This window comes from Plectrocnemia conspersa, unplaced genomic scaffold (genome assembly GCF_051122295.1).
Source record: "Plectrocnemia conspersa isolate PC_06_02 unplaced genomic scaffold, ASM5112229v1 ptg000002l, whole genome shotgun sequence".
NCBI lineage: Eukaryota > Metazoa > Arthropoda > Insecta > Trichoptera > Polycentropodidae > Plectrocnemia > Plectrocnemia conspersa.
Genome location: NW_028277166.1, coordinates 19,554,492 through 19,567,167, shown reverse-complemented (window position 1 = coordinate 19,567,167; position 12,676 = coordinate 19,554,492). Strand labels below are relative to the sequence as shown.

At 28.1% G+C, this 12,676-nt stretch overlaps 1 protein-coding gene across 4 annotated transcripts in view; it reads left to right on the top strand.

Annotated features, from left to right (window-relative positions):
* The window catches only part of tn (tripartite motif containing protein thin), a 79,168-nt gene that overhangs the window by 49,422 nt on the left and 17,070 nt on the right, over positions 1–12,676 (top strand). Inside the window, exon 1 of one of the 4 annotated variants that reach the window (XM_088181552.1) lies at positions 6,472–6,643. The exons of the other annotated variants lie outside the window; for them this stretch is intronic. The gene's annotated coding sequence lies outside the window, so the exon portion shown is untranslated. Of the gene's footprint in view, positions 1–6,471; positions 6,644–12,676 lie in introns of those variants that run through there. 4 annotated transcript variants of the gene reach the window in all.

Below are 12,676 nucleotides of genomic sequence, written 5' to 3'. Positions count from 1 at the left end.
GAATTAAATCGTTCGTTAAATTAGTAACTCACAATTATATAAAAGTAAGTCCTTGCAGGAGTTTTAACTAAAGGATGAAATACCCAGACAGGGAATTTTATACACCTGCACCTCATTTATGTCGTCAACCAAAATTAAAACTAGATTTGTTTGCTTAAATAATACTAATTTAATTAAAATTATTACAAGGTAGAATATACATTTTACAATAGTAAAAGGTTTTGGCTTGACTTGCGTTTTAAATGGACCATGCATATTTTTCTTTATAGTCGCTCATTTAATATTATATATGTAATATATATATAAATAGCTGTATAATGTACCTTTGTGTAATATATACATATGTTTATTATACTAATTAAATCTTAATTGATACAAAGTTTATTTCAAGCTCTATATAATCTAGAAATGCTTCAAAGCGCAAGTTAATTTTGCACGAAGTTTATTATACACTTTGCAAATTCACAGAATTTATTGAAATGTTTAGTTGAGGTTGTAGCTTCATCAATTTAGAACTTTCAACCAATGGTCAATTTATTAAGAGTGTATATATTTTGAGTTTCTACGAAAATAGAATAAAGATAACTTAATGAATATTATGTTATTCGACAGTCATGCTGATTTTTTTAAATTTTAGAAGTATTTAATATTGTTTTTATCTGTACCATTAAAAAAAATGTCTTTTCGCAACTGAACTTATTTTCAATAAAACTTTTTTAAGAAAAATATATTTTTTCTTGATAGGTTAATCATAATTTGTAAGTAAACTATGTAGTGCAAGAAAATGTATAGTAATATATATTTATTAATAGAATAAGCACGAAGATTTGCGTGAAATAAATAATACTAGTCGCGAATAAAAATCAAATATTTTATTCTATGTAATATAATTAAAACTTAACTTATTTTAATTTACATATATTATATGTCAATCACAGTGTGTATTAAAAATCGCTGTTATTATTTTTTACCATCAAATGCAAAATTCTTTTAATTTATCGTTAATTTTAGCTTTTTCTAAAAAGTTTACCACTCATACTTTAGAAAGACGAAACATTAAAAATATATTTGACTGAATAGCAGTCAAAAATAAAATTACCAGATGCACAATAATAAGCTGCACTTTTTATTATTACTTAAATTATTGTATAAAATAATCTACATACTTTTAATATGGACACTAAATTACACATATGAATCAGTTTATTGTATTTTGGTGTTATAGATTAAAAATTCTAATTCAATAATTATTTGTATTATAGATTTTTACTTAGCTTGTAAAAGAAACGCAAACCTTAAACCATATCTTTTTAAATCTAATGTGTTTAGCATATGCTTTAAGTAAAGTCCTTAGTAAATAAAAAAGTGATACAATAATTTATGTACGAGTATATTGCGTTTTGGTTCAAAAAAGGAAAAATATGTACAATGGGCTTAAAATACAACGTTCGTTTTCGTATTCAAAACGAAAGACATATCATTTTCAATAAAGTATGCAACCCTCTGAATAAGGCACACCTTAGCTACATTTTGATATTGTTCCATGAAACACCAGCACACGTGTTCCCATTCAACATTAATGCTATCAAAGACACAGGAGCGACCTATTACGTATGAATTTTCGTTCGAGCGCACTCTATACAATATAACGGAAATAAATCTTATTACAAAATGGACCGGCTTTGACAACTCCTGGCGAAATCCATAGAGTGCAGTAACATTTTCGCAACAAGGTCGTATGCAATATCTGTAATGCATACTCATACATGCTTGCTACTATTGTCCAATGGACCTTTGTTGTGCTTTGTCGTCATTTTGGTAAGTGACTGGAGAAAAAATAGTTAGGTCGGCAGCACCACGGACGCTTTTAAGATCCTACTCCATTTCTATTTCTCCAGAGTAGAAACAACGGTAACCACTCTTGTGTTCTTGGCACTCGACTTATTTATTACGATCGCTTGGACGCCATCGAAGCCTTCAAGTAGTTTATTTTGAAAATTTATTAGATAGTTGCATTAGCTGAGAGTATAATAATTTACTATTAAATGATAAAAGGTAGGCAGGGTAAAGAAAAAAGTTCGATTTAAAACGGATTGTATTTGTATAAACAAACATTTTTTTAGTCATTCATATTAACAAAATGTTGTATAGACCAACCGAAATTTAGTTCTTTAAATCTCACTATTGATAACTGTTAAACTTATTTACCTTGTAAAGGCGTACACCTATAGAATTTTTTCTTCATAAACACACAAAAGCGTAAGCTTCGTACTTTTACATTGCGCTTATATATCTTGATTCAATACATAACTCAAATTTCTCATCAAAAACATTTTAAAAGCATACGTATGTATTCACATTACTGTTTGTTACAGGATTTGTGCCTTACCTTTATATATACAAACATGTTAGTTTTTCATCAATAATGATTCTAAACTCTCTCCGGATACAAGAAGTTGAATACGAGCCAGATGTAAACCTGATACTGTTATGAATAAAGAGTCACTATTCAGGTTAATCCAAATATATTTTAGGCTTATAAATTATACCATATTATTCTAATTTAACATATGAATGCACATCAAAGCTTTCCAGGAAATTAAACTGAATTTCTAACATTATTTATGTAATCTAATTTACTGTTATTCAAATGTAATTATTATATGATAATATAATTTAAAAGATCCTTTCTCGTATTTTTTAATCTTGAAAATTAAATTCTCAATTTTCCTTCAAATAATAAAACTTTAAACCTTGTTACGAACAGCTTTCCACATTAATCTGACCGCTACCAAACTTTTCCACACCTTGACCCACATTTTTTCTAGTCTAAATTGTGATGATCTAAATTAACTTGAGTTCATTTAAATACAATATTATTATAACCACAATTATTTTATGACATGAAATAAACAGATTACAATCAAAACCTGATACAACAACTCCCTTGAGTCTAATTATATCAGTCTGGTTTACAATGATATATATGTATCACAGCCCCTTAAGTCTCTAAGGATCCTTAATATAATATATTAATATATCAATAAATAATTTAATCCATCATATTTATATAAATAATAAAATAATGGTATAATTTCTAATTAAACTTATTTACTAACCGAATCAAAATTTCATTTAAACAGATTTTTGTTAATGTGTTCGCCTTATTTTTATTTACGAATTGTAATTAAACACAATTATTGATTATAATTAGTATTAGCGTTTTATTTTGAGCAAATTACATATATTTACTGTAATATCCCAACTCGAAAGATTCTTAAAAGTATTCAAGGTACTTTTTAAAACATTAAAAAAGTCGATTTCATTATAATTTTCGGGGAGAAAAACAAACTTGTATTAATTTCAATAATAACATATATTATTAAACACACGACTATTCGCAAAAAATTGTGTTATGGTTTTCTTTTACTATCACTAATGGGTTTTAAATCGTACTCATATAGTTTTCACTTTTACGTATACATTATTATTACAAAATTGTGTTTAATTCACTATTAAAATAAAATATCTATTTCTCACATTTTAAATTAAATAAAATAGTATTCTATTATAGGCTGTACTGTTTGTATCAGTAATTTAGTATTAAGTAAATATTATATTTAATACTCATATATATATATATATGTATAATGCATAAAACTAGACTTGACTGTTTTTTTTGCACAGATGCTTACATATTTTAATAATAAAATAATAAACTTTCCTAAATAAAATTTTCTATTTAACTAATTTAAATGCTTGAGTTAATAAATTAAAGTTTTAGTATGATGTACCACTCTAGCTTATAATATACGGTATTATTATTAGTAATTTTCATGAAACAGGAATAATTATAAATTTGTAATTTAAATATGCAGAAAATGCTAATATTGTCTATAAGTAGTAAATAAAGAACGCTTTTTAATTTTGTATTATTACTAAAGCATATTTTATTATTATGATTATTTTATATTTTTAATCAGGCTTTTTTTGTCGTGTAACATGGTGGAACCTTTTTTTACAGTATGTTAAAAAACTTTGACAATCTGCGTAACATTTCATTTCTTTATTTTTACATCCATATGAACGCTCGTTGCCGAGCGTTCCCACTGTGACGGCGCCGACACTATTTTATTGCTTTTGACGTGAATTTTTGACTTCTGAAAAGTGATTTTGTGTCCTCCTATTGAATAAAATTTGGTTTAAATACAATTTTCAATACTCTCATATCAATACATTTTGAAATCAATAAATCTCTCATATAAGTTTTTAAATTTAATATAAATGATATCTTAATATAATTTTTCTTAGTAAAGAGCTTGACAAGAAGTGAGTTCCAGCACTTTTTGAGTTTTAAAAACAGCCCTGATTATAATATTGATTTAATTTTTTATCACTATTATTGGACATACACATAGTATGTTTTTTAAACTTTAATTTCAAAATATGGTTATAAATACTTATATTAATATTTAAAAAAATAAGTTTTTAGCCAAGTGCTTATAATTTATCGATCAGTACTATAGTCATAGACTAAAACCTGAAAGACCTAGATTTGAATCCCATATGAACCTTTATGTTTTTCAATTTATATCATATCTGAGAGAGCAAATGTAGAAATGATTTTATTTTATAAATAAAATTTTGAGCGATCATTAAAAATTAGATTTTCTGATATCACGGATAAACATCATAATAAGCAATTTAAATTATTATGTTTACAAATGCTAAAATAAAATTTTACAATACTTTGGCTCATAAAGAATATCATTTATGTATATTAGAAAAATTAAAATTATAATTACACGTGTAAAATATATATTTTAAGTAAGTGTATCTTAAAACGCATTTTTAAACTGAACAATTTAAATTTACGGCAATTTGAAAATATTTATATATTTATCAAATAATCATTTTCTGGATCGCTGCCCAATTATTGATTGAAATGTAGAGCTATCGTGTTAGTGTTTAACTCAGCATCCGTTGGTTGTGTCAGTATCGGGTGGCGTTGTCGAGTCACTTTGGCCCCTTGTTCCTCGTCTGTCAGCTAAGTCAAATTGTAGAATTTTAAATGTTTGTCAAGTGAAGTATCTGTGTTTACAGTGCAAGAGTGTCATGTGATTCGTGATGTGAGCAAATGTCACATTCTTTATACTGTACACGAATCGGAGCAAATGCATATTTAGAGCCAATCACGTAAGTGCTTAGCTTTACCTCTGATCCATTTATTTGTAAGAGCTTACTTTTTAGTCTCACAGTTATGAATATATAATAATTCTAATTTTTTATTCTTCAATTTTCATTCGAAAGTTAGCTCTTTGTGGTCAAATAAGACGCGACCAAGCGTTGCGTTTTTAAAAATGATCTTTTGAATAGCCTTAAGTGAATAGGAGATAAAGCAAATTATGAGCCAATCGCATTACTGTTTAGATATAATCTGAAATCCAACTTTTTGTAAAAATTAATTAAAAAGGATAGTCCTAACAATGATTATTTTATGCAAGGAATCAATATTTTTTGTAGACACATTAAAGTGATTTTGCGTTATTTTATGTGTTATATTGTGTAATCCTAGATGTTTTAACGATTTGTTAAGCCAAAGCCACATTTTCAATGATTATAGTGGAAACCTCTAAATAGTTAACGTCAGTCAAAGTGCTTTGAACATTTTACATTTATTATTGATATATAATATTTGCTTGAAATACCTGATTATATTTATTAAAAAAACAGAAGTTAATTGTTGTAATAATTCATACTATTATTTTTATATTTGTATATTTATTAGTTACATTAAATATTGTTATTTTATTTTAATTGCAATTCGTAATAATTACATTTGTATTTGTGTTCTAATAAAATTAAAATATTTTATTAGATCACCAATATATTATATTATAAAACGCAATGATCGCATGAACGTAAGAAGGTAGCTTTCTAGATATTGAAAAATAAAAAATAGTTTAATTTACTAATAAATAAATTATACTCTCCATTGATAGTAAAACTGTAGGTAAATTTGAAGTAATGGGAATTATTCAACGGAGACGATACTAGTGAAAATAAGTAAATAAGCTTTTGAACTATTTTACTGTGTATTTTTTATATATTATATGGTAAATACAAGTGTAACTTTTTTATGGAATAAAATTCATGATAATCCAAATCGTATGCACGATGTACCATCTATTCTCAGCATCTGCGTACAATTTATTATTACAACCATATTTTCAGCAGTTCCTACTATCAGATCACGGAAGTGCCTCTCCTCTGTCGTGACCCCTTGCATTTTCCCACTTTACACGCGCTGTTTCTAAAAACGCACTCTGCTCCATATTCTTCTCGTTCCCTAGCGCCTAGTGACGCTTTGCTTCGCTCTGGCCACTCGTATCGATGAACTGTGGTTCTGTACTATTTTTGGTACTCGGCCACGTGACCGTCTGCCACTGAGCTTCACGCCGAATCTCGAACAGAAATACTCCGGGAGGAAGAGGGAACGCATCCTGGAGCTGGTGCGTTCCACGAGCTAGGTGTCTTCGAGGTGTCTGATCGTCTTTGCTAGTGTCGCTTCCTGGTTGGATACGGAAGAAGAACTTATAGTGCTTTCGTGCGGTTCAAGTCAATCTTCCTTGATGATAACAAGGTGTCGTTGATGTGCTTGTGTATTTATTTAAATAATTTGATTTTTTTATTGAATCACTTAATAATCAATGCGTGTGTGTTATTTTTAATTATTTAATTACTGAATTAAGTACAACATTTGTAACGAAGTGAATAAATGGTATATTATCGAGAGGTATCAAGTATTCCTAAAAAATTGTAGGGGTTTTATATCAATTTGTATTTAGTCTAGTAATACAAATAAAGCTCTTTAAACATATTTATATAATTAATTGCTTGCAATATATATTTTTGCATTTAATAAATCACAAAATAGAAGTGACAGAAAATCTATAAAATATTATATCTATTGAACAATAAAATAAGACACATTTTTCTAAAGTATTACATACAATGTTTTACTCAGATGAAAATAAGCACTAATTTGAATGGTTTAATTAGTCAATTGTATTTAATCAAACTTTAAAAATAATAATTTTATATTTGTACTATGGTTTTTAAATAACTAACTCATTGGAAAACCAAAGTTCTCTAATAAGTTACATTCAAAAACATAGCAATATTTTTTCTTTTCGTACTACATATAAATATGTAGCAAAAAAAATCATATGTATTTTATGAGCTCATATAAAATATGGTATCAAGATCTCAATGGTTTAATGATAATGAAACACTAAAACATTAAATCTATTTTTTTTAACTATTTTTTTCACACTAAATTAAACTATATAAATTCTACACGCACTGTAGATTTGTGTAATTAAGATTTATGCGATAAATAAAACATGCAAATAGCGCAATATATATACAAAAGCATCTGCAAACTGCAAATCAGCAACTGCGCTTAATATTTATGACGTACGATTTGCGCGATTCATACGTGACTTTGAGTCTTTTAGCTTCAACAGCTTTCCATGCTTATATTTTTAAACTTTTTGCATACATCGGGAACGAATGATCCATTAAATCTGTGCTAATTTTTGTTGTTCCTGTTTTTTTTTTGAACAAGTGTGTCACGGCCTTCCAAAAATTCTGAGCTGTCACTACTCTTAAGTGTACACATTGAGATTTGTATGTCAATATAGCTCTTCTTAAATGTTGATAACTAAGTAGATTTATTTGTAGAAATGCTTTTACAGCGTAGAAGTGATTTTTGACGATAACGTGTCAGTCAGCATCCGTCGTTTAAAATAAAATGGCGCTTTTAGCATAAACAGTGATGTCATATACTTAGACGATGATGCTGAGAAAATTCTAGAGAATGTTTTTTTTGGCCAATACGCAAATCCGATTCATTCATGTCGATTTATATATAAAGCAATGATTAGAGGGAGTTCCCCCTTTTGCGTAGGTAACCAGTTGAAAAAATAATTGCTTCACGTAGGCGTTGAATACAGATAAATATATATTATACAATTGAATCACTCTTTAAGCATTAGAATACTGAAAACCTTTTAATATTCACATATTTCTTGTCATGGTTATATTTTTAAGTAATGTATCTATTTTAGTGCTGATTATATGCTCCTTGCAATTTTATGTTTATTAAATCTACAAGAAGCAGGCTTTCAAAATATTTAATTAGTTATGCTTTTATGCATATACACTCAAGACACCATAGCAATTAAACATGACACAATTATACAATTGTCTCTGTCATGTGTATATTAAATTAAAATAAAATTTTAATTTTAATATAAAGATCGACTTTATCCTTTAAAAATATCATGAAAAAATATAAACTGCCTTTTTCTGTTTATTTCCACAAAATCCATTTGTCTCAACCGCGGACCGTTCGTTTATACGTACATAATCCGGTCGCTTTGTAGAATTACTCAACAATGGCCGACTTAGAAACGCAAAAATGGCCGCGTAATCAACGGAAAGTGGATAGTAGCATTTGAATTGTAAATTTGAAAAAGTCGATGCCGGAAATGTTTTTCCATACAAAAATAGAGGATTTCCTCGACGTGAACTAACGACGGTCGTTTTCTATAAAAGCTTCGAAAATTTATTATGGAAATTTCACTCATAAATCCGATAGCGAAAAAATGCCTCATTAGACAACCGAATGCTCCTTTGTTATGTGCACTGAAATTATTATATATATAAATTAAAAATTCAATTGAAAATATTTAATTAAAGTTGGTAAAATCAGTAAAAATATAAACCTAATCGTAACATTTACAAAAAATCATGTTTAAATCTATCTTATGAATAAAAAATTAAACATAATTTGTAATCTAGAGGAATAAAGCTTTTAATATTACTTTTTATATAGGTACGTTAGTTATATATGCTTATTAGAAACTTACTTAATCACACGAACTTAGTCTCTTTCAATATGTGTAGTATTTTTAATAGAAGATAGGCAAAACTATTTTTTTAGATTTTTATTTTAATTACGAATCTAACCATCATGACTTGACAGGCTTGCCCAATGCTTTATTATTGTCAATAAAATGTATCATAACCTATTTGTGATCAATTATTATATACAGTGATACCCTATACAATAATTTAGTAAAATCAATTTTTAAAAGTCATTTACCGCTGAGTTTTAAGCTCTTGATTTAAATTATGGAAAATACAAATAAAATAATAATAAATATATTTTTTATTGTATTTATGTTAACTGTTGTAGTTAAACTTTTGTTAGCATATGTTTATGTTTTTTTACGATCCTTAGCAAAAAAAAACCATGCCTCATATTGTGTAATTTAAATAAAAAAAATATTTGATTACAATTTTGCTAATTTTCATAACCCTATGCTTTAATCATACTCCTTGTACTTTTTTATAATGCGTAATTTATAATAAATTTAATAGTCCATTTTATCAATAATACGTATTTTGTATGATACATTGTTGCATTCTTGGCCATTTAATATTATCAATGACACTTTTAAGTACACACGCTTTAAATAAAAATATATGTTTTTAGGTTTACAATAATGTTTGTCATACTTATTTTTTTTTTAATGGGTAGGTTTGCGATTTAGTATATATTTTTTTTATATCATAGGCAATATTTTTAATATGGGCAACACAAGTCGTCAAATACATTTCCACTTTAAAAAATTCGCAAAGTTTAAATCTCGGCACATAAATGTTTCTTATTTTAGGTTTTGAGGCAAAATAAGAGTGACTTTACAGACAAAATATACGTCGGAAATTTATTTTATACACATATATAAATTACAAAATATTCAGAGAATTGACAATGTCATTGTTAGGCGTTAAAATTAAAATGTCAGGTTAAAGTTGGAGAGTTGTATTGGGATGCAATTAGGAAAAGCTCTGGCAAATCGCAGATTAAGATGTTTGCAGGCTAATCGCACCTCTCTTTGGACCATTCTTCATTCTAAAAATGTATTTACTCGCTTAAACAGAAATGGTCTAGATCAGGGCTCGGCAACCTATGACCCGCGGGTCACCAAGTGACCCGTTTGATGATTTGAAGTGACCCATTTCATTTCTGCAAATATAATTTTTTTAACGTGTTACACATATAAGGTTGTTAGGACCAAAAATATTCACTGACCCGAATAGTCTTTTTAATAGTCACATTTTTATTATTTTTACCCGCAGCCAAAAAAGGTTGCCGAGGCCTGGTCTAGATGAACCATTTACAAGAAGAGCAATAGTATTACGCGTAGGGTAGAATGTATTGTCTAGCGCGCATCCTTTCCAAACAAAGAGTAGTTTTTCAGTAGTACATTTAGGTAGTTAGCGTTTCAGGATGGATGTGCAATATTTTTAATAAAGAACGCAATTGTTTGGTCAATTAAATTATTGTAAGAAATACTGTGTTCCCTTACTTTTTTTGAACGTGTTTTATTTGTTTAAGATAGTCGTTAGAACAAAACATCAATTATACTAATATGCAGGTGTTGAAACCTAAAACAAATTCGTCTTTTACATAAAAAAATTATAAAAGTGTCTGTCAATAATAAATTATCATATCAAATTCTACTCGTAATTGAAACAAATATGCAAAACATATTCTTGGGCGATAGTACTTTAATTTTAGTAAATCAATTTTTCGATTCTTAGTAGAATAACTATTTTAGTAAAAAATACAATGACTACTATTATACTTTTAGCAGCATTATAATTTAATGTTTATGCTTTTTAATCATTCGTAATTCCTAATTCTTACTTTTTGCCATTGACTCTCAAGTAACTCCTGAAATATATTCCATTATTGTTTGTAAAAAACTCAATTTATTGCTGAAAATCCATGTTTATGATAATAAGCTATTATATTATCATTTAGCATAAAAAAATAGAATAAGAACTGCACTTTATTTTGACTATAAAATGTATGATAATGTGATTAATCGCACAGAAGTTATAGCCGATTTGGGTGTATTGTTTAAAGAGTACTACTGATTTCATTAGCATATAGAAAACTTGCAAAAAATTTTAGAGCTTAATAGTGTGTATTCTATTATCCTTACATTATCGTGGAAAATAGTTTAATATAAAAATAGAAATATTAAATCGGTAACATCCCGTTCTTATAAACATCAACATAAACAAGGCCAATGTTAACAATAAAAAAAACATGTTAACTAAAACAACTATAATTTAAATAATAAACTAGTTTATAAAGTAGTATTATATAAGCTCTGTAGCACAACTAAAATATGGAGTTGCAAATTACTGCAAGCGCACATAAAATTACCGTTATATCCCCCCTATTACGCAGCGGAAAAATTAAATGTTTCATGGTCGATTATTTTCGTTTTATTGTCCGTTTAGCGCGAAAAAGAAGCATTAATTCGGCCGTTACCTACGCGTAAAGCGCCCCTATCGGACGAACTCGGCAATTACTCGCTTTGGCTATTAATAAATCGAAATTATCGGCGGCTAATGACGTGGCAAATATTTATTATGGCAACCGCTGGGATATTCGGCGCTTTTTGTTTATCTTTGGGCGAATTTGAATACGAGAGCTAAGAAAATTCACCGCGCACTTAAGTGCCAGAAAAAATAGAATAAAACGATCGCTGACATTATTATTCATAAGGCGGTCAAGTTCAAATATTATCAATGTAAAACGATATTTTTTTATATTTTGTGTAATTTAGAAGTTCTCATTGAAACTCGATGTTTTATGTCAAATTTAATTAATAGATGGTCAATATAGTTTTAAAATAGAAAATTTTTTTATTTGGTCACTAATTGTTAAGATTAGTGAATCATATGGATACGATTCGCAAAGTTGTCTCAGATAGTTCATTGTCGCCTAACTTATTTTATTTAAAATAAATCAACAGTCATTTGTTTTATTAGCATTATTTTGTTCTTTAGCTTACAGTAAAACTTTTTATATTACTGCTTTTCTCTAATAATAAATATATGGGAAAATAACCACACATCTATAATATATAGGAGAAGCTTCGATTGACGCTAAGCTCAGTTCACTTTACAGCCATCGCATTATAGCTGTCGATTTCCTGCCATTGAAATGATTAAGTATAGTGACCAACCAGGATAACAGCATGGCCCATGTACATAAATTACAACCCAAGCTGTGATCTCCTGTCAGCCACGGTCGTAATTGCAATATTACTAGTACGGTGGTTTAAGACTGCCGTTACGTTTATGCATGCACGTATCCAAACACTATGTATTTACATTAATTATTCACGTGTGTGTATGTATATTATATATTTACGCTATTATAAATTATTTGCGTGAAAGCTACAATTGTCGCATTAATTATAGAGGTGTACAAGGTGTGTGCGGCGAACAAAGAGTGCCATAATTTAATGGGAGTGTATTTATTTTTTTTCACATTAACAACAGTTTTAATAAATTAAATATTATTTGTATATTGATCTTTCGAGCTAAAATATTTTCTAGTGGTATTTTCGGATCTTAAGGCCAAAGAGGTGTGATTTTACAGCTAAATAGATATTTATAAAAATTACCATAATTTAAATAGCGCATTCGGGTGGTGAAGTTGAAATGGCAGGTCTCGAAAGTCAAAGAGTCTTCGCTGGCGTGTCAAGTTGTATTATTGCCGGCTGTGTTTTAGTTGGAG